At 41.4% G+C, this 23599-nt stretch overlaps 1 long non-coding RNA gene across 1 annotated transcript in view; it reads right to left on the bottom strand.

Annotated features, from left to right (window-relative positions):
• LOC129062784 (uncharacterized) overlaps nucleotides 1–17564 on the bottom strand; it is a 94932-nt gene extending 77368 nt beyond the window's left edge. The window contains exon 1 of the long non-coding RNA XR_008528306.1: nucleotides 17453–17564. This is a non-coding gene — a long non-coding RNA (uncharacterized LOC129062784). The remainder of the gene's footprint in view (nucleotides 1–17452) is intronic.
• Nucleotides 17565–23599: the final 6035 nt, after the last annotated feature.

The raw sequence follows: 23599 nt of genomic DNA, 5'->3' as shown, positions 1-23599 counted from the left end.
CCACATCTCTCTGTCGCTGCTATTGATGGTGTTATTGGTGTTGGAACAAAGCCAGCTGTCTTCCTTTTCAAACCAATTTGTCTGATAGCATGGATTATTGTGTTAGGTAATCTGTCACTTCTCGAAAAGACCAGTCTTTAATATCCTTCCTACACACATTTCTCTCTGAGCCTGCGAAGGCCCTTTGGTGAGACCATCCCATGCCTGGCTTTTTTTTTACCCTAGAATAAGCCACCTTCATTCGGCACCTACTCAGATAAACACCAAAAGCATTTTTAAACACGGAGCCCCACAAATCTAAATTTCTTAGATCATTTATGCAAAGCACATGAATATTAAAAGCAGATCTACACCAGCAAAGAAAGATGATCCCATGACATATCTAAAAATCATTTATGACTTCATTATAGGAAGTCAGGGCTCTCTGGGCAATTTCCTCAGTTCTCCGCTTCACCCTGTGAGCACAGACTCGGAAGGAGAATCTTCCTTTGCCTTTTTTTTTCTAAAGAACATTTTCAGTGCCCCCTTAGAAGAAAATATGGGCTGTTTTCAAAAAGCATATGCACTGCCTGGGGGTTGAGTCTTGGTCTCACGTCTCTCTGAGAAAGTTTCCCTAATTCAAGGGATGCTACCCAAGATTGTGATTTAAAAAACAGCAACACTGTCTGGATGTTACGCATGTGTTCTTTTGAAATTGCCCTTGCATGCACACCGCGGAAACCTGACTCTAGCAACTGAATCGAAAGGGCTTTATTTCTCAAACATAACAGGAGTCCCGAAGCAGCGAGGGGCAAGCATGGCAGTTCCCAGCCCCAGCCGGGGCCCAGCCTCTCTCTGCTCATCTTCCTGCTTCTTACCTCATGGTCGCAAGGCGGCGGCCCACTCCAGGACCCCATCTGGACAGAAGGAAAAGGGGAAAGAGAGAAAGGGATGGCAGCCTACGGTGGCAAAGCAAAATCTTTCCCCAAAATCCCCCAGCAAATTTCTACTAATGTCTCACTGGGGAGGCTGTGACATCCAGTGGCTGGGTACACTGCCACCTCAGACAGGATTAGAACCCTCCCAGTAAGTCAGAAGGGGAGGATGGATGCTGCCGTGTGCTGCATAATGATGTTTTGGTCAACGACAAACCACATATCCAACTGACCCCATAAAATTATAACGGAGCTGAAAAATTCCTATCGCCTGCCGAGGTGGCAGCCACTGCAACGTTGTAATGTCACAATATCCTACTGGTATAAACAACCCTACTGCTCTGCCAACACATAGAAATATAGCACCTGCAATTACACTAGTAGGCTCTACCATCTACGTTTGTGCAAGTGTACACAACGAAATTGCACAAGCACACATTTCTCAGGATGTATTCCCCCTCATCAACTGGCACGTGCCTGTATTGGGGAGGTTTCTAGGAGAGCCCACCACAACACATTCTTAGTTGTAGATCTTTATAGGGCCACACCCAAATGGCGATGAAACAGGATGTCTTCTCCAAGACTCCGGTAAGTACCGGAGGCATTCACTCCCTAAGAGGGACAGTTTCGACCTGAATGCCTACATGGTGAATTCCTGAGTTAACTGTCATGTGTTATGCAAAGCGGGCAATCATGGTATCAAGATGTGATCACTACTAATTCTGGCAGCAAGTAACTTCAGGATTTTCTCATAGAAGATTGACCATAAAACATGAGCAAAACACATAGTGATTTAATCTGTGTTTCAATTCAGCAAAAATGGTTTCTGCTGTGAAAATGAACATTCTTTTGAGACTATTTTAAAGTGTAGGGATGCGTTACTGTGGTTAGAGATGTTATTCAACATGGGCAAAGAATCTCTTTGGAAATTCTGTCCCCAGAGAGTCTCCCTCCACCTTTCAGCTGGGCCGTAGCCAGGGATGCTTAAAGCGCATGACAAAGGCTTTGCATTTCTCTCCAATGTCCCTTTCTCAATAATAAGTAGCAGGAATTCCTGCTCTTGGTTTTCTAGAGCAAAGTTTTTAGAGGACAGCTGTGGCTTATATACAGCTGACTTTTGCAAACACATCGTATACTTTGCACAAGAGCATTTATTATTCTTGGTTTATTAATAGATCCAACCACAGCTTTAAAACATTTATCTACACCCGGATTTTTTCCTTCTACGCCTCCGCTCATACTACCAGTCTCCGTTATGCGTCTATCATTATATGACTTCCTGAGATGAAATCATTTCCATGCTGTTTGCCTGAAAGTCCCCTTCTTCTGGAACAGGTCTTCTACTTACCTCCCTATCCTCCCAAACTCTCAATATGTGTTTCCTCAAGTTCAATTATTCCTTCACAGACACATTAAACATTTTTTCATCCTTTGACTTATTTATTTGCAATGCACACCAACTCATCATTTCCCAGATCACCCATAGGAAGATCTCTTTCCAAAAGATGCTACACCCCATGCACAAACCATTTCTGTTTTCAAATAATCAGTATATGGCCAAACAACCACACCGAATGTTACTGTGATGAAAAATAAGTTGGTAACATTAATTAATTACTCTCTCGGGACTGGAAGCCCATGATGATTTTTGAAAGTTGCAATTATTTTCTTGATGGTTCTTGGAACACTATAAAAACACTTCAGTTTTATTACAAGTATTATTAGAAGGCCAAAATTGCACTGACAAATGAAAACAAAGTGTTAGCTTAAAAATAGAACTCTGTACCCTGGCCGGGTGGCTCATTGGTTAGCTTCATCCTTTACACTAAAAGGTTGCCGGTTTGCTCTCCGGTCAGGGCACATATCTAGGTTGAAGGTTTGGTCCCGGCTGGAGTGCATGTGGGAGGCAACTGATCGATGTTTCTCTCTCATATAGATGTTTTTCTCTTTCCCTTCCTCTCTAAAATCAATAAAAAACATATCCCCAAGTGAGGGTTTAAAAAAAATAGGACTTTGTCCACTAAGATATCTTACAAAGCAAAACAGACCTATAGGCAGCTACAGTCTGTGTATATTGCCAAGTCTGTGGTGGGAAAAACACTCTATGGCTTAGTTCTGGTTAATGATTCCTGTCCATGTATGTATAAGACATAAATAAAATACACATGGTTAGGGCCAATTCTGCCCCTTTGAAGCTAAAAACACCCCCCAAAAAAAGTTGGCAGTTCTCTGTATACCACCAGGGCAGTTTAATTTGTACCATACTTTGCCACATCAGTAGAAATGGGAACCCTGGAGCTATTGTGACCCGTGATGAAGGTGGTATTGGGAGAAGGGGAGCGAGCAAACTCTCACCAAACTGTATAAGGTCCTGGTTGCCAGGCTGATGCGGTATTATTAATCCATAAAACCTGTTTCAAAAACAAATTTTCACGACTATAAAGCAGAATAGCTCTTATAGCCACAAAATCTTCCTCCCTTACAGTCCTGCCATTTGAAATACAAATTCACCAGGGTCCCTGGTGAGTGGCAGCCCTGCTTAAAGAATGTGTCCAATATTAACAGCCCACTTTTAGGCTTTAAAAAAATTATTAGATGGCCACCAAAGAAGATTTTGGAGAAAATATCCTTTGTTTTAACAACGTCATCCTTTATTAAAAGTTTTATGGGGGAAATAAAAGGAGAGATTAACAACGGGGCACACATAATAGATATGAAATGCAGGAATACCCAAGAGAAAGGCCCACACACTACAAACATTCTTGGAAGGAGGTTTGTCTTCTAGAGATGCTAACCAGGATGATGTTAATACCTCGATGTTATTACCATCACAGCCTCTGGCAGGAGAGTGAGTGCCTTCCACCCTAATGAAAGCTCTGCACTGTTATGTTTACAAAGCAGGCATGTGCGGTCCGTGCAGGGCAGGGCTAACTTTGTGCCGAGATGGCAACAACATCTGTTTGATGTGTGGCAGTGCCAGGCACACCTTGGGCACATGGGAACGATGTGCTGGAAAACCAGAAGAACATATTCCAAAGAACTTCTTTAGGAAACTCCACAGAGAGTGGGTATGGAAATGCTAACATGGAAAGATCTTATGGAAATATGTCAGGAAGACCATATACCTAGTAGTGTTTACAGAGAGTATGGCCAAGTCATTGGTCCAACAAACAACAAGCATCACACAAAATCCGGCAGCTGTCAGGCTCACAACCCCAGGAGGGACTGATGGAGACTCCCCAGCCTATCTCCTGCTTCCTCGAGTAGGATGTCAAGAGATTTGGTACCATATTTTTTAACATCATCTATTACTCACTGCAAGACTGTAGATAGGTTAGTTGCTTTGTTTCATTTTCTATCTCCTTCACATTTGCCTCCAGGCTTCTTGCTTGAAATTTGTAAGAGATAAAGCACTACAGTATAGTTCCTCAAAGCTATCCCAGGAAGGAGCCATAATGAGACTTCAGAGCTTGATCTGAAAATATCTCTGGGATCTTGATGTGCATACGATCATGTACTCATGAGGCAACAGAGCATTGTAGAAAAGACATGAAACTGGGAGTTAGCAGTAGGTTTGAATTCTGAACCTGCACAAGTCATAAAGAGTTGCAGACACGAAATTCCCCATTCCAGAACCTACGTCACTTTGTCATCATGTCACTTTGGCAGGTCTCTTCGGTTGCCACGTGAAGCATCAATCACTGTGCTCAGAAACAGGTTACTCTCGTAACCCACAGGAAATCAACTGCCAAATAATTCATTTATCTAAATGCCCCAAACTCATTTGAATTCTCCAAATTTACTGACTTATTAAAAGTTAGTTTCTTTCAATGACTTGTAGAGTTTGCAGGAATCTATATTGGGAATAAGTTTTTAACAGCTATTAAAATATGATTTCTTCAAAGTTATAGTAACCATGTATTATTTTCTCTTTATAGCAACATATTAAGAAATATTCCATTGGTTAAAAGGACAGAATGACAAAGTAGTTTTGTCTCCTTGTGAATATATTTAATACTAAGAAAGTATACTTCATTGTTAATAACCAAAATGTCACTGTTTTACAAGTAATTTTTTGGTTTACACCGATTTCTTTCTCATATCCTTTTATATATAATTCTGTTTTGTTCTGAGTTCAAGTCAAGGCTCACTGGCCAACTTGCTTCATCTTTCTGTGCTTTATTTTTTTCAACTGGAAGGTGGAAATCATAATAGCCTCTATTTCATAGAGCTCTTGGGAGAGTTAATCTAGTAGTATAAAGTGCTTAGAATAGCAATTGGTAAAGCTCAAATGAATGTAAACTATTATTACAGCTTTTTAAAAATACTGTATAAACCTTACACTTGGGTTACCTTCAATGGATGTTGAAAAACACCTTACTATAATTCACTCTACACCCGCCCCCCAGAAAATATCCCTTCTTGCCTCTACCGCACTGTGATAGCACCTTGAACAGGCATATGAAAGCACATGCTTATATCCATATACATCCCCACTAGGCTGTGAGCAGAGGCTAGCACAGTGCTCAGTGCTTGGTACTTGGTGCTTAATGAGCTTCCCAGAATCCTTTGCCAAATGATTAGGTAAAGGATGCAATAGACCCAGCACAACTTAGGATGTGTCAAATGACTAGGGTCTGGGTTCATCCCTTTGTGCTGGCTCTTACAGGCTTCTGTTTCAAAGGGTAGCCTTTTTGTGAACTCTTGCCCTCATTCTGGAATACACTGTCTTATAAGCAAACAGTTCTTTCTCATCTCCACTTAGCACCAGCCCTGGAAGCCAAGGAACAGTATTGCATTACCAGGCATTCTCATTCTCAGAGGTGCCTTCCTGGGATGAGGTGTAAATTAATGCCAGCCTGACCGCTCTGGGTCATTAAAGACCAGATGGTAATTTTTGCAAGAGGAGCAAATGAACCCTACTGGCCTGGCCCAAGTCCAGCCTGGATAATTGCCTCCTGACTACACAATATCCCCCCTCTCGCTTCAGACACAGAAATGATTTTTACTTCATTCTCTGAAAGCTAGCCAGGCAGGGCTATGCTGGCTTTTCACCTGAGTGCTGTTGTATGGACACAGGGTAGTGAAGCAATATTCCTCCGGGGAATCTACAAAGTGCTCTGGGGTAAGGGAGGTGGGCGGCATAAATCTGTTTTAATATTATATTTGGAAAAATAAGAGTTAGTCATCTTAAGGAAGCACTTCGTCTCCCATTTTTTAAGCTACAAGACGGATAAAAAGTTTATTGTACCTAAAAGTTTTAATTTGGAAGTGAATTATTTTTTATTAGCATCATAGAGATATGGCTTATCACCAGACTAGGTAGCCCTTGGGCTGGGTCCGCTTTTGACACCAAGGCTACATAAAGCAGCCATGGATGGTTTTTTTGCTGGTGTAGAGTTCATTTCTTATACTAGAGGGGGAAGTTGAGAAGCATAGCAAGAACCTCAGATGCTTGCTCAGCATGCAACTGCCTACATAGGAGAAGACTTGATTGGCAGGGCGGATGGAACAGATCAGTCTGATCATAAAACATCCAGGGCCAAGCGCCAAGGTCAAGAGCGTCCGAAGTTGACTGGCACAAAGATAAATAGACAGAGCGTGAGGCATAAGTGAGCAACGACTGGTTAGGAACACCATTCCCAGTAGGCCTGCAGGTCCTGACCCTTTTGCATGAGTTTATCCAGAGTACGCTGGATTCACTTGGGAGTAGGGGGGTAGTTCCTGTAGTGGTTTATGATTATGTGTTGGCTTACAACTCTCGGAAAATCCTGAGGCTCAGAATTCTCTCCATCTCCCTTTGTGTCCAAGCCAGAGGTATGGTTTGTATGGAATGGGCTAAAGCATATTTTCTCCACCCAGAAAAATATCCTGAGGCCTCAGAAGACCACTGCATAGCTTATTGCAGGACCATAGGGGAGCCCTGACTTGCCCACAAACACATTCTCTTCACCCGTGGCCTTGGCTCAAACCTGGCTTGGAGAAGCTATGCCTTGAGTCAAGCTAATACTTAGTAATAAAGCTTCCTGGGAAAGCAAGACTGCCAAAGTTTAAGTGGTGGGTTTTTATGACCAGAATTATGGTCCATTAAGGGACAAGGATGAAAACACCAGCTCGTTTCATTTTGATCTCTTGTCTAGGCTGAACCACCATTCTATTTGCAATTAAAGTTCCACAGGAAAAATGCTGATGTTTCTACTCCAGAAACAACCTTCCTGGCACTTTCCCAAAACACCCACCATGGTCTGAGGCCACACGCTCACAGCATTGACATTCTGCGGCTTTGTTTTCTTCGAGAGGATAAACGGCCTGTAAATATGACTTTTCAACTAAGATTTTTTTTTTTAATTCAAAAAGGGAACATACGAAATATAATCAGTCTGGAATGGGATGTGGGAACACTTCCATCTGATAATAGGGAATGGGGGGGAGGGGTCTTCCCTGGCTTTGTGCTACATAAGAAGGGACATGGACAATGGATTATCCCAGTGAAGTCACCATGACATGAAACAATTCAGTTGCTACCTTTCATTTGCCCCATGTCTCAACCTGGTTCCTTCATCCTTCTCACACTAGTAAAGTCCAACAGTCATTGTCCTGCAGGGCAAAGAAATATTCCCCTTCATTCTAGATATGGTGTGGTCCTTTGGGGGAGCAAGGTGCACAGGTCTCTTAAATGCATTGTAGACAAATCCTAATTTACACATAGTATAAACATAGGCAAGGAAACATTAGGACTTTCTATTACCCAACTGAGGAAGACTTGGGGATGCCAATGTAGTAAACTATTCTTTGGATTTTCCCAATAAAAAGTAAAAAGTAGCTTCGTATCATGTACTAAAACAAATTTCAGTGTAACCAAGGAGAGTTCATATCTACACAAGGAATCTCTCAAAAGCTATTTGAAATGAAATAAATAAAAGAACTAATAAACTTTTTAATAAAAAATATGGAAGAACCATATCCAGAAAGAACTCTAATAAGTTGTAAAATAAATTCATCTTCGGGGAAACATGAGAAGACCAACTTTTCTTAAGAAAGTTAAGCAATTTCGTTCTGAGAATATTTTTGGCAAGCCTCAAGTTTTTGAATAAATTCAAATTGAAAACAAAACAAACGAGAAGCTCCAACACCACCCCTCTTCTAAGTGCCCTGTTACGTCAACACATTCACCTGTTTCTCAACATACAAAGAAAAATACCTTTCATGGACAACCAGAACCAAATATTTTGAATAAAAAATTAAGGACAACTAAAAATCCCTACAACAACTATGACTTGAATTAATTTTTTTCCTGCCTGTCCGCTTCTCCTCCTATGGATCACTCCAGAACACCCTTGTCCCAAATGATTGCCTGGCTTATATCTGGATGAGAGGGAGTGTGAGCAGCAATATTTCCAAGGGGAAGATTTTTTTTGTTCCTTTTCCCAAGGTTTAGGGTGCTGAGAATAGGAGAAAAGGAAAGATGTCTGTGGGCTGTGGCTTGGGTTCTCCCTGGATGAGTATTAAGCCAGGAAACCCTCCTGAGTAGGACTTCCTGCTCCCAGAGGGTATCGGAGAAGGCACAGTGGCACCCTGGATACACTGCACTTGAAAGGCAGAGGCTATTGAAATTTGAACTTGGAATCTGCTTTCATGTAATTGCATATGGACAGATAAGCTGCAAATGGCCACCAAAAAAAAAAAAAAAATCTTCAGGCAACCATACCCTAAAGATAACTAAATGAACTAATGAAATTTTCAGGGGGAATCAATACTTGTTAAGAGGGTATCTTAGCCTGCTTGTGTTGCCACAACGAAGTGCCACAAGTTGGGTGGTTTAAGCAACAGAAATTTATTTCTCACAGTTCTTGAGGCTGTTAAGTACAAGATCAATGAAGGTGCCAACAGCGTTAGTATCTGATGAGTGCTCTTTCCTTGGACTGAGGATAGCTGCCTTCTAGCTGTGTCCTCGCATGATGGAGGGCGAGGGGAGAGAAAGAGCGAAGGAAATCTTTGACATCTCTTCTCATAAGGACACTAATCCTACGAGATCAGTACCCCAACTTCACAACCTCATTTAACCTGAACTACTTCTGTAAAGACCTTATTTCTAAATACAGCCACACTGGCGGGTCAGGACTTCAACATATGAATGGGGATGAGGGACACAATTCAGTCTATAGTGGAGAAATAATATTCAAACAATTTAACTATTGGGCGCAGGCAGCACCCTATCAGAGCAGACGTTTGCCAAATCTGGTCGGATGCCAACGGGACTGGGGCCCCCCAGCAGAAAGCCAGCTGGAAGACACAAAAGAAGCGAAAGTCCTCCTCTTGGTCTTCTGGAAAAAATCTCCTACATGCATGTAAGAGATGGCTTCTGTTACATAGCACATTGCCTAAAAATGGATCTAAAGAACAAACTGAACTACCAAGCAAAATGGAGACAGGCTCATAAAGAGCAGGATGACAGCTCGGGGGCGGGGTGGGGGGCAGGGAAAGGGGGGTTAGGAGGTGGAGGGACCAAACAAAAAGGAAAAAGGACTCGTGGACATGGACAGCAGCGTGGTGATTGCAGGGCAGGGGGGACGGTATAAGGGGGTTAAATGATAATGGAAAAAATACAATAAAAAAAGGAAAAACTAGGTCTTACTCATTCTTGTATGGGAGTAAACATATTGCTTTTTCAAAAATGGAAGTAAATGTGTTGCTTTATCAATAGAAACATATTTTAATCCATCAACCTATCAACAGTGTTTATCTGGAAGAAATCGTAGGAAACTTTCACTTTATAGATTTTATGGTTTTACAATGTGAACATATTATTTTGTAACCAGGAAAATATAGATTTTCAGCCTATTTTACACTTATAAATATGCCCACTCTTTTAGTCCTTAAGCTTCTGAAGGATCGGGCTGCGCTAGCTACAGCTGTGCTTGGGAGTTTCCTACTAGAAGAGATCCACTACGTGAAAAGTTGGATCCATTCTCACCATGAAAACAAATTCTCATTCATGTGGGTAGTTAATTTCTTGTTGATAGGTTGGGTTGTTTTTTTTTAATGACAAGAATGACAAATTTCTGAATGAGAAATAGGTGTTTAGGAAGACAATTCCAATGATGTTCAAAAGGGTAGCTGTCAGAGTGCCCCAGCCATTCTTAAAGTATGGCTACAATCTCTCTCCTCAAGAAAGGGAATCACCCCCTCTCTTCCTCAGCATTTGAACAAAGGAAGCCCCCTTGCCTCAAAAGGAGACATTACAGCAACAAGGAAGACAACCCAGATCTTGCATTCAAATGGGTGATTTCCTGCTTGATATTTTTATCAGTTTCACAACTCACACTGCAGGACATCCCACTAAAACACTAGAATCGCCTCCTGGGCATCGTGACACTTCCTAATTCTCCCTGAGAGGTAGTCCTGCTGGGAACTACTGCATTTAACTAAGCTGGACTACTCACAGCCTCTAAAACACTCCGTACAATACTATGCCTCTCGATTGCTGCATATTCTGTTCCTTACAACTGAAATGTTCATCTGACCTTTCTTCCTTCCCTGTTGAATTACTGTTCGCCCTTCCTAACTTCAAAAAGGCTTTCTCTGTTCTCCCCACATCACACTTCTTATGCTCCCCTTTGAATATTGCATATAGTATCCAGTGGGCTCATGTACAAATAACTGAAAACCTGTCTAATAGTGGCTTTAAACAAAAAAAAAAAAAAAAAAAAAAAAAACCCACAAATTTTAAGTCCAGGAAGGGTGAATTCAACACTGTTTCAGCAGCTCAATTTTACAATTGAAAATTCATGCTTTTTTCCTCTTTCAGCCTCTCCAACCTCAACATTTTGGCTTTTCATCCTCTTGGTAATTGCCTTATGGTTGCAAGATGGCTGCTAGTGCTCTAGCATCATGCCCTCACATAAATGTTGCAGTTAGAAAGAAGGGGATGGTCCGAGGGTTGTTCCTCAATATGTTCTTTTTATCTGGGAAGTAAATCTGTCTGCATAGACATCTTCCATGTCTCATTAGCCAAAACTGTTAAATAAATTAGCTCCCCCACCTCCCTCCAAGTGGTAGCAGAATCAGTCCAGAATCTAGATTACAAGTATGATCCAGTAAATGTCTTCCTAGCCCTGCTGTAAAGTTGGCTGCCTGCCATTTCAGAATTTCAGATGGGCTAAGAGGACACAATTCCTTTTCAAAGTAAAGAGATGATAAGTATTTTGTATCATGAAATCCAGTGAGTAGAAATAACAGTGTTTATTGAGCGCCTAAAAATGGGTTGGTTCCTAAACACATGACAAAATCAGGCCTAAATGTTACAGAGAATTTAGCCATTTCGCTGACTAGTTTGTGAAGTAAATTTAAAAGTCCACATGCACATTTTCCCAAGTCAAGATAACAGATACAGGCCGTTTTTAAACGGAAACTCATGTGCCCTTTTATTAAGAGCCTCCATAGAAATGTACCCTGAATGTTTATAAGGTGTTTACTCAGTTTCTATCTTGAAAATTAGGACATCTTGGTACTGAAAATATTTCATGCCCAACAGTTATACAAAACCACTATTTCTTCGGTTTATAGCCTCTCTTAGTCTCTTTGTGGAACTCTCCAGACCTCAACTACATTCCTTGAAATTTTACAGGGCACAAGAGGAACAGAAATCAGCTCAAAATGAATATGTGTATTCAGAGTGCATTGATATTTTTCCAACTTCTCAAGGACCTCATACAAATTAATCTCCTTAAGGGCCCTCGTGGTCTCTGAATCACTGCTGCTGCATCTCCCCACTTCTCGGCACCCCCACTGTATTCTCCTGATAGGAATAACTGCCAGGTCATTAGGGAAGACAAAGTTTATTGAGTCGAATCTGGGAGGGCTCGCACAAGGTCGAGAGCAGGTACCACCAGTTTTACATAATTTTTGCATCTGCACCAATTTGATTTAAGGCTATGAGTAGAATTTATTGGCGAGCATTGCATTTTAAAAAGTGGTTAATAGCATATTGTCTCACATTTATTATGATTCAGTCAAAAGTGAATTGTACATATGCCATCTGCAATGAGCTGATACAGTGGAGAGAAAAAAAAATGGCTCTTGAAAAGCATATTTTTTTTCTCCTTTCCATTGTCCTTAAGGAAAGAAAAAAAATGCTTTACTGTTAAAACTGTATGTTTTCCTGTGGCACTGATGACCAAGTGGAAACTATTAAAACAAAACAAACAAACAAAAAAGCGAAAGGAGGTTGAACCTGATATATTAGAATAGCGGTAATAGAGAAGAATAGAATTGTTTGAGCAAAAATGTGTAATATAAAGAAATCGTTTAGGATCTCCAAGAAGTAAATGAATGTGTAGAAATGCAGGATAAAACATTCAGGAATTTCAAGTTCCTAACAAAAACAAAAACAAAAACAAAAACAAAAACAAAAACAAAATCAAAAGAAGTGATTCATGCGCTGGCCAGGTGGCTGAGTTGGTTGGAGCATCATCCCGTGCACCAAATGGTTGCAGGTTTGATTCTCGGTCATGGCACATAGCTAGGCTGCAGGTCTGATGCCCAGTTGGGACACATGTGGGAGGCAACTGGTCAATGCTTCTCTCTCACATCAATATTTCTCTCTCTTTCTCTCTCTCTCTCTCTCTCTCTCTCTGTCTCTGTCTCTGTCTCTCTCTAATCAATAAGCATATCCTTGGGTGAGGATTTTTTTTTTAAATGACCCTGGGCATTCTTTATTAAGGCTGAATCTCTGTCAGGAGTTGGCAACCTTTCAAAACCGATGCACGTGCCTTGTCCCCAGCACCTCTCATGCTGAGGTGAGGAAGGGGATGGACCTCTTATATGGGATGACAATTAAAAGCAAATTACAAGCCACTGAAAACTTTTCCAGATCCCTATTTAGAAGGCAAATTAGTCATTAGTATTTTTTCTATACCAATCCTGTAATTTTTTGCCAGAAGTTTAAAAATCCCTGGCTGATTTATCTGAAGAACTGATTCTAACACTCCAAGAGCCAATAACGCACGATCTAAGCTGATGGGAACATCAGAATCCCCTCTCAGACAATAACCAGGATCCCAGATTCTAGCTTAGCTTATTCCTCCGTTAACATGTTCTTCGTCACGTTGTAATTTTACTGAAGTGCAATAGAACACTGGAAACAAAAAGTGCACTTTTTGCCCTGGCTGGTGTGGCTCAGTGGATTGAGCGCCAGCCTGTGAACCAAGGGATTGCTGGTTCGATTCCCAGTCAGGGCACATGCCTGGGTTGTGGGTCAGGGCTCCAGTTGGGGGCACATGAGAGGAAACCATACATTGTTGTTTCTTTCCCTCTCTCCCCCCCTTCCCTTCTCTCTAAAAATAAATTTAAAAAATATTTTTTTAAAAGAAAGAGAAAGTTTACCTCTTCATTGATTTACTGCTTCAAAGAGTTGGGGACTCGGGACCAGAGGCATCCCTAAGAGCTGCCTCAGAGTTGGAGAATGAGTAGAGTATGGATATTTCTCCACCAATTTTTTTTTTTATAGAGGCCTCTCATTAGCTCACAGGCACATTGGTTACTTTCAGTTGGGTTTTGTTTTGTTTTCTCTCTCTTACTATTCACCTTGTGGTTCAATATTCTAAATGGCCTTTTAAAATATGTATGGATGAAATAATATCAAGTCTGAGAGTTCCCTCAAAATATTCTAGGGAATGGGGAAAATTGGGGAGCTATATACCAAACCGGATTGGCCATGAGTTGTAATTATTGAACCTGGATGGTGGGTACAAAGAGAGTTTATTATATTTTTCTCTCTACATTTGTCTATGTTTAAATTTTCCCATAATACAACACATTTAAATATTGTCATTAAGAGGCAGTATCACGGTGTGGGGGGTTTGTTTTAGTCTGGTTTGGTTTTGGAGAATTTATACATAGCTCTCTATGGGATAGCCAGGCTCACAGTCTGTCCGCTCTGGACGGTCTGTCCACTAACAGAGTCAGGGTACTGGCACTTCATTTTAGTATGAACAGATGCTGCTACTGATTCAGGGGCTAGAGCCAATGTTAAGTCCTAGAAAGCCCAGGCCAAGAGATTACCTCTGAGGCAGATTTCCTTCCATTGCTCAGAGAAGGCTGCATGAAGAGAGCCCTCAGCTCCTCTGTCCTGGACCTGCAAGTGACCAGCCCCTCCTCTAACATGCTGGCGCACCTGCCCACCTCCCTGTGATGTTCATGCTTACTGACTGCACGGGGTTCCATGCCACAGAACTGAGCGAGCCGCACTCTCAAAACAAAGTTCCTCTTAGCAAGTCCCTTGTTTCTATTCACCCATTTATTGATTGACTCAATAAACACCTTTTGACTGCCTGCTCTGTGCCTGGCACACTGGACATACGACAGTGAGGAAGACAGCATGGCCGGTGCCCTCCCAAAGCCCACAGCCTTATCAGACGTCAGAGTCCAGTTGTCAGAAGAGAGAGGCTGTCTCGAATCCTTTTTGGAAGTGACGATCCATTGCAGCATGACCGTTGGCAGGCTCTCCCACTCCACTCCACTGAAGTGTGTTTGCTCAGAAGCTAGGTTTTCTGGTCCACTGAGAATCACAGGACTTCAGAGCTGAAAGGGCCTTACAGTGCAGCTGCCCCACTTTACTGATGAGGAAACAGTGACACCCTTTGCCCACTGACACATGACCAGCCAAAAGCACGCCTCCCAGCAACCCTGTCGCCACCCCACAACGAAGCTGAAGAGGTGGCCTATTCTTTAGGGAGAATTGAGAGACCTTTAAAGGGAGTGCCTTCCATCCTGAACTTTTCAGAGAGATGGCTGTGCAAAATGCACTAGCGGCAGCTAAGGTGACAGGAACCAAAGTTGCATTTGGATCTCACTGGAGGGTTTTCAACAATACAAAGTCCTGGGAATGAGAAGAGCAGAGGTCCAGCTACAAGCAACCTTCCCCTCCAGCCTCCTGCGTGCCTCCTAATAAATCTCCCTTTGCCTTTTTGAAGTTGAAGTTCTGCTCCCTTACAGGATGGCGTTCTGATCGCCAGGATCCCCTTGGGAAACAATAGCCGTGTTCGCAAGGGTCTGGGCACTCAGCGTGCGTTTGTTTGGTTGGTGGATTGGTTGTTTGGTTAATTGACTGAATAGATGGACGCATGATTTTTTTCCCCTCCTTCTGTTGCCTTAAAAATCCAGCTGGCATGCTAGGGGCTCTTGGGTTAGCTTCCCCAATTCCCAGCCGTTTCCCTTAAAGTCTGTCCCATTAAACACGAAATCCACAGAACACACACCAAGCTATTTTTTCTCTCCCCTAATAAATCAGGTAAATTACCTCCTTTGTTTTTAGGAGCATTTCAAGTTCACTTTTAAGATTCTTCGTTTAGGTTTTATTTATGTTGTGACTTAATAGAGATTTAATCCACTTTTCAGCACACAATCGTATCACAATATCCCTGAATTGCTTGCTCATATTATTAAAGTTGAGGAGAAAGGTAGTTTTCCTTGGGTATGCCGCTGATCGTTTCCAGCCTGTGTGCGTCTCTCTGGCATTTGAACCCACCTGAGTTTATAAAGCCCACTAAAATAAACAACAGTCCGGTTTGCAAAGGACTGAACTGTGCTAAGATATGCAAAGGAGATCTATGTTTATCTCCACTTTCTAGAAACATAAGAGTCTTCCACAAATATGTTTATACACAGCAGAAACCATGTGAATCTCCTGGTAAATGTTTGCCTTCATACTCCTGGGATATGTTGTACACCAGATGGTTTGGTCAAAACAAAAATCTCACACACACACACACACGCGCGCGCGCACACACACACACATGTTTGAGCACTATGCCTCCCCATTTTCTTTTGGAAATTTTTTTCTCTTTTCATGCATGAGAAAGAATGTAGAAATACTTAGAATAATGACCAGTATGTTCTGTGTTTACTGCTGCTCTGCCTCACTAGAGATTAACTCATAAAACTTTACTCCAAATTAAACAAACTGAGGGAGCCCTTGCAGCCAGTCAAAAGCTACCACTTACACCGAAGGAAATCCTGCCTTCCAACCCCGAGAGGTTAAATGGCCGCCTCTATGGAAAGATAACAGGGTCTTTCTTTTCCTAGGTCCTGCCTATCCTTGGAGGTGCCAAAATTCTCATCTGGATCCTGGCACCCACGGGACTCCATCTGGAATTAGAATGGACGCCACAGAAATCACAGATAAACTGTGTTTTAAAACACAACTCTCCTGCTGTTTGTAAAAATTATCTGAATGACCCAATTACAGTTATTTAGAGAATTGGACAGTCAAGGATTTTACCAACAGGTGAGCAAGAAAGCACCTTTGACTGTGGCAGAAACTTCCAAAGAAAACTATCTCTCATATCAACTTAGGACCTCTCTCACCATCCTATCTTTTCAGCCACGACTTCTCTGGGGGTAATAAGATGTTGTCTTTGAAGACTCCAAATGAGAGAATATGTATAAAATAAAACCATCTAGTTCCGTGCCTAGAGCACAGCAAATTCTCAATGGATATGAATTCCGTTGGAATCCCAGACTTGAGACTGTAATCTAACGAGGCATGTAAAAGACCTTGAGAAAGAAAACAAAAAGCCCCAAGGTCGTGTCATTCTGGCCCTGACCTCAGCAGTCTATTTGTCTTCCTCTCCACAGCGCTAGGGTTTCACAGCCTCTAGTCCCCCAGCCCCCAACATCTTTACCTGGAAGAAGCTTGGCGAGATTTTTACATTTAGAGGCACATTTATAAAGATCATTTGATGCAAGCCCCCTGCTTCCCACTGCTAAAGGCCTGCTTATTTTCAAACATGCCCGCCTGGAGCCGTGGGTGTGTTTTTGTGTGGTCCAGTCCCCGTTTTATGGATTGTTCCTGTACTCTGGAATCCCTGGAATACTTCAATTACAAAAATTACCATGTGTTGGATCCTTCAGGGTTGACAAGGCCGCTTTCCTTTCTCCCTAAGCTGGGTTGTGTTTGTTTACGTAGGAAATGTACTCTTTCTGAACATTCAGGCTGTTTCAACATCCACTTAGATAGCCTCATTAAAAAATGGGAGGTTAAAAAAATTAAGAAGGGAGGCAAAAGAAGGACAAAGAAAATACATCTTTAGGTTCTCACCAAGAATTTGGTTCAGGACAAACTTAGAAAATCAGATGCTGTTTTTCTTTTCATCGTTGAGACAATACTCTGCTTGTTCTTGGCACGCAATGGGAACTACTCCAGTTCGGACCGGTGGTCACGTTGTGCAAAGTGATTTTCCTGTTTAAACTCTGTGCTTTCTTCAATGTTATCTTTTCAAAGGAAAATTAGATAACCCTATGTCCCCAGACTATATCCTATTTGTTTGAATAGGAAATGCTAATATTTTTCTACATGTTTTGTATCGGTGTCAGTGGTAACTCAGGGCAGTGGTTAAGACAGGCCTCCTTTCAGCTCTGGGAATCTCATTGGCCGACTTCCAGGAGCCAGAAGGTTCATGGTAATTTTGAATAATGATCTCCATAGCTATGTGAGTTATCTGTATTTTTTAGCAAGAGGAAAAAAAAGTTAGACTTACCTTTTCTATAGGTAATCAATGTACGTTTAAATGTATCATTTCATGAGGGTGTTTCTTCTTAATTTCTCTCTCCTTTACCTCCATTCCCATGTTCTCCTGCGCCTTCCATCCAGCCCACTGCCAAACCAACTTTCCAAACTCCCCTCAACCTCTACTTAAAGACCCACGTTTCATTAACCATTAACGCTAATGATCTCCGCCTGGTTCCTCTGTTTCTACGTTCTCATTGGTCTAAGGCAATGCCTGTCACGTGATAGCCCCCGCCGCGCACCCCCCTCCCCCCACTTCCCACAACTCCCAAGTTGTGCTCAGGTCCCTGTATCCAACAGGGAAGGAAGCAAGAGTAGCAGCAGAAACACATTTCTAAAACAGCAGATTCTCCACGCAAACTCTCTGCTGGGACATAGGACTCACGTTCTCCACAGCCAGCCCTGGCCCATCCACAATTTCTAAGAGCAAAACTTGTCATTGGCACCCCAAACTCCATTTTTCAGTACCTCTCTACAAATACACTGGGAAGGTACCCAATGCCATCTTGCTTCCCTATATGAATACTTTTAGAAAATCTAGCATGGGGCATTTACATCTTTTTTTTTTTTAATTACAGTTGACATTCAATATTATTTTGTATTAGTTTCAGGAATGCAGCATAGTGGCTAGACAATCATATACTTTACAAAGTGGTCCCCCTGATATTTTCGGTGCCCACCTGGCACCGTACATAGTTACTATAGTATTATTGACTATATTCCCTGTGCTGTGCTTTACATCCCCAGGACTATTTTGTAACTACCAATTTGTACCTCTTAATCCTTCACCTTTTCACCCAGCTCCCCAGCTCCCCTCCCTCTCGCAACCAGCAATCTGTTTTCTGTATCTCTGAGTCTTTCAGTTTTGTTTGTTCACTTATTTATTTTGTTTTCTGTGTAAGATCATATGGTATTTGTTGATCGTTGACTGACTTATTTCACTGAGCATAATGCCCTCTAGGTCCATTCATGCTGTTGCAAATGGTAAGACTTCATTCATTTTTACAGCTGAGTAGTATTCCATTGTCTAAATGTATGGCAGCTTTTTTATCCAGTCATCTATTGGTGGGCACCTGGGCTGCTTCCATTTCATGGCTCCTGTAAATAATGCTGCGCTGAACATAGGGGTGCCTGTAATCTCAAATTAGGGTTTCTTCGGATATATACGCAGAAGTGGAATCACTGGGACATAGAGCAGTTCTATATTTAATTTTTTGAACTTCCACACTCTTCACCAATTGAACATTTATTTCTTAATGTAAACTTAAATTGGCATGTTCCCTCACCGAGGGGAACCTAGATTCTAGCCCCACATTTAACTAAAGAATAAAGATATGTCCCCTCTTAATCACACGTCAGCCATTGGTGCTCAGATGGCAGAGGTCAGATTACAGGCAATACAACACATTCATTGTCACCAAAGCGCACACAAAAGTGGTTTGCTTCTCCTTAAACCCTCCATGTCTGCTTAAACCCAAAGCTTTAAAGCTGAGAACTTTTTGTGCTAAGTGAGAACACCCCTCTCCTGCCATTCTTTACTCAAAACCAGTATCATTAGTAAATACCCAGCAAATACAAATGAGTAGCATGTGTCTTTACTAGGGGGCGGGGGAGGGCGGGTGTTGCAATAAGCAGAGGCGGGCTAACCGTGTGGTCAGGAAGCCCAGGCTTCATTCAGGCCCTTTGCTGCACAGGCCCCTCCAAGACCCAGGGAAAGGACCTGGCCTTCATGATTTTATATTCTTTGTAAAGAGGCCCTCAAAAACCATAAAAGTTTCAGGCCCCAAAAAACCTAGGTTCGCCCTTCCATGGACTGAATTTAATTCCCACAAAATTCATGTGTCGAAGCCCTAACCCCAAATGTGACTGTATTTGAAAATAGCGTCTTTAAAGAAGTGATTAAGGTTAAATGAATTTCTAAAGGCGGGCCCCTGATTACCTGTTTTACTGCGCTTCTGATGTCCTTACCAGTAGAGGGAAAGACATCAGAGAGGCCCACAGACAGAGGAAAGGCCACCTAAGGACACCGGCGAGGAGACCGCCATCTGCAAGGTCAGGCACGAGGTCTCAGGAGCCTGCCGACAACTTGATCCTGAACTTCTACCTACTAGAGCTGTAAGAAAATGAGTACTTGTTGTTGAAGCCACCCACTCTGTGGTATTCTGGTACGGTAGCCCTAGAAGACCAATAAACACCCCTAGAAATTAGGAAACATTTTTTAACTTTTCACTAGCAAATTTTGTTAATGATACCATTCGGTGCTAACTGAAGTGTAGTAAAACAGGTAATCACATCTATAATCATAATACTGCTGACAGCACACAATTCACAAAAATTCTCATTCTCATTGCCCCAGTTCATTCCTCTTCTGGGAATCATCTAGCATGACCAAGTAACTTAAAATATTTTTAACTATACACAGAGAAGTTCATTAAAGTATTATTTATAATTCTTGCCCATATCTAGAAGCTCCCCCTTCCCAGAAGTCACAAGTGGTGTAGCCCTTGGATAGCTGGATGAATCTGTCAAAGACTTGCACAGATTCCCAAATGGAACCATATTTTTTTATACGAAATTGTGTTAGTTTATTTGCAAACAGTGATTTTTTCCACTCCAATACGCATACCCACCCCTTTGCAATGTGACATTGCTTTTCTGCCCATCAAGAGGGTAACATCTATATATCTATCCTTTGGTCTGGCCCTGGCCATACGGCTGGCCTGTGGAACATTAGCAGATATGGTGCAAGCTCACTGAAAAATGATTGAGAAATGCTTGCACATGAATTTTGCTTTCTCTTTCTGGACCTGAAAGCATGAGACCCCACCATGAACTCAATCCAGCCTGCTGGAGAGGTCACGTGTTGAAAAACCAAGACACTCTGGCCAACAGCCTGCCACCCCCATATATGTTAGTAAATCCGTCCAGGGCCAGCCATCCAGCCCCACCCAGTCACCGGCCAGAATTCCCTCAGCCACCTCGGCCAACCATAGAATCATGAGCTAAAAAATAAGTGGGTGTTGTTAGAAGCCTCCAAATTTTTAGTGGTTAGTTATGCAGCAAAAACTAATACAAGAATTTCCCCTGTGAAATGCATATGGGACAAATAGAGAATAGACAAACTAAGTTAATATCCTGATATTGAGCAGTCAGTTCATGGAGTGGCTGGCAAGCTCCTGGACTCCAATCTTGTGATTCAAATTCTTTCAAGTGCTTCAATATAATTACTAATTATCACAGGTTTTAGGCCTTCAGAATTGCTTGAGAACAGTTGCAATCTTGAATAATAAATTTGCAAATGTCCAGAGTCTACTTTACTCTAAAACTGGGAATGAGGTGAATGCTCTGCCTTGCATGTTTTCCCTCAATTAAGCCACTTAAAATTATGGCTATGAAGACACTACAGAAATATGGGAAGTGTTTAATGCAATATTAAATGAAAAGAATAAGATAACAAATGTGTCCTTAAGTTATGATGACAAAGATGTAAAAAAAAAATAAATAGTTATGCTAAGGGAAAAGACTATGGAAAAAAATACCAAAATACATTAGTAGCTGCTTTAGGGTGTTGAATTATGAGAAGACTTTTTTCTTTTCTATATTTTCTATAACATAATATATTACCTTCATAATTTTAAAAATTAATATATAATCATTTTTTAAATTGACCCATCTGTTTGCTTTATAATGTTAACCTTGCTAGCATACAAATGCTCTCTGCTAGTTTAAAACCGTAACATCCTAGAAGATTAAAATAACTATCATTCTGTGATTTATTTGGATGTTACTAGTATTGCTCTGGAGTTTTGCATAAATCTGTTTAAACCCAGTTTAAACCACCTTTTGAGACAGGGCAAGCCTAACCTCACTTAACTATTGAAACCTCCTGGCTGGGCCCCAGTTTGATTCAGATCTAAACTGAGTAGAAGCAAAACTCACGTTTCCCGCTTTGGAGGCCATACCTGCCCTGAAAAATGGTGCCAGACCCAGTGATCTAGATCGGAATGAGCAGACCTTAGTCATTTTCCAGAAAAAAATATAAGCCTGAAGCTTCTGCTAACTAGTACAATATTTAAAGCCACAGCCAGGAAAACACTGTGAAAGAAAAAGATAATAAAATCAGACTATTTAAGAGCTTTTCGGTGCCCCACCCCCACCCTTAAACAATCTCTACAGAGCAATTCCATTGACTTTTGACCTCAGCAAGTTCCTATTTTGAGCCAGTCTTCCCTCATCTCACATCCAATCATTGCACAATGTGTGCAAATGAGTGAAAACATGTATTTCACCTCCAAGAAATTTTCTTGTGACACTTAAACAGAAAAGACTCTGGTCAGTTTGTACTCTAGGTTTCCCCATACTATTACTGTGGGTTTCCCATAAAACTCACTCAGCTTAACATAAATTGTTTCTAGAACCGTGTCAGTCTCCATTAATAAACATGTTTCCAACGTACAAATTCAATCGTATTATGAAATCCAATATGTCAAATGGCAAAACCATAACACATAAAGTTTATGTAATTAGAATATTGAACAACTGTCACTCAGTTGTAAGACTTTCAATCCCACAAGAGCAAATGGCCCCATTAATATGGAAAGGAGCAGGGCTGGGTCAGCTTTATTGCTTTGTCCATCAGCCACCCATGGGGTGGTTCTGAGAGCTGAACCCGATTCCAAGAAAAGGTCTGCCCTGAGAAAATAAAGGGAGGGAAACGAAGCTTATAAAATTTCAAGCCGATTTTTAACCCTTTGCCTGCTGCCAGTTGTTCTTTTCTATTTGTCAGACGCTGTTCCTCCACCCAGCTGAGTGTCTGGACTTTAAGAGTGCAGAGGTGGGCCTGCGCCTTCCAGGAAAGGGTTAGCTTGCACACTAGTGTTCGTAGCCGCATTGTTCCCAACCACCATGGAAACAACCCAAGTGTCCATCAACAGATGGCTGGATAAACAAAATGTGCTATATGCATACAATGGAATGTATTCATCCATAAAAGTAAATGAAATTCTGATGCAGGCAACAACATGGATGAACTGTGAAAAGATTATGCTAACCGAAATAAGCTGACACGATAGGAGAAATACCGTATGATTCCACTTACAGGAGGTACCTAGAAAAGGCAAAGTGATAGAGACCGAAGGTAGAATAGAGGTTACCAAAGGCTGAGAGTAGGGGGCCATGGGGGGTTCTTGTTTAATGAGGAGAGTTCGTTTTTTTGTTTAATGGGTAGAGTTCTGTTTGGGATTATGAAAAAGTTCTGGAAGCGGATAGTGGTGATGGTTACACAACAGTATGTATATACTTAATGCCACTGAACTTTACACTTAAATTTTAATTATTAAAATAATAAATTTTATGTTGTAAATAGCAAAAAGGCTTGAAGATCACCTATTTGGGATAAAAATAAAATTCATGCAACTTAATACTGTGTAGCACATTTTCATCTTTCTACAACACAACTCGCCTTTTCAGCCTTCATTAGCAAAATTTCTTCAAGATCTCAGGTAGTATCTCTGACTTTGCAGATGACAAGACTAAAGAATAATAATTCACCCAAGTTAACCCCAAGCTTGGCGTTGGAATGAGGACTCCCTTCTTTCTATCCCTTTAGCCCAATGATCTGTATCTCATAACTTCAAGGTTATAAGACTCTTACCTTATGCTATAAAAAAATATGTGTTCCTAATTTAGGTTTTATTTCTCTGCTTTCCATATAGCCAAAGCCCACAGAATTAAGGAATCCTGCCCACACCACATGCTCAGTTAGCAATTTTTCATCATTGAAAGCAAGTTATTAGTCACATATCTGATACCAAGCTGGGTGTTATAATTAATGAGTTGAACAAACCAGTTCTGACTGATGTTGGAATCTGGGAAAGACAATACTCACACAGAAAGAGACATAAACCAGATGAACATACTTGATTTTATTATTTAAAGACAGACAAATGGTAATTTCTTAGCAACAGATTATTTGAGGAACAAAAAAAGATGGTTGTGGGGGTGGGGCTTGGGGTTCCTAACAAGACCACTGATGACCCATAAGGATCAGAACACAGGAGAACTTAAAGCATTATTTTCTAAATCTATTTTTCACAGCTCTTTAGCTAGTAAAGAGGCA

Source organism: Pteronotus mesoamericanus, unplaced genomic scaffold (genome assembly GCF_021234165.1).
Source record: "Pteronotus mesoamericanus isolate MK-2021 breed Mesoamerican mustached bat unplaced genomic scaffold, CSHL_Meso_final scaffold_85, whole genome shotgun sequence".
NCBI lineage: Eukaryota > Metazoa > Chordata > Mammalia > Chiroptera > Mormoopidae > Pteronotus > Pteronotus mesoamericanus.
This window is presented reverse-complemented; position numbering and strand designations above follow the sequence as displayed.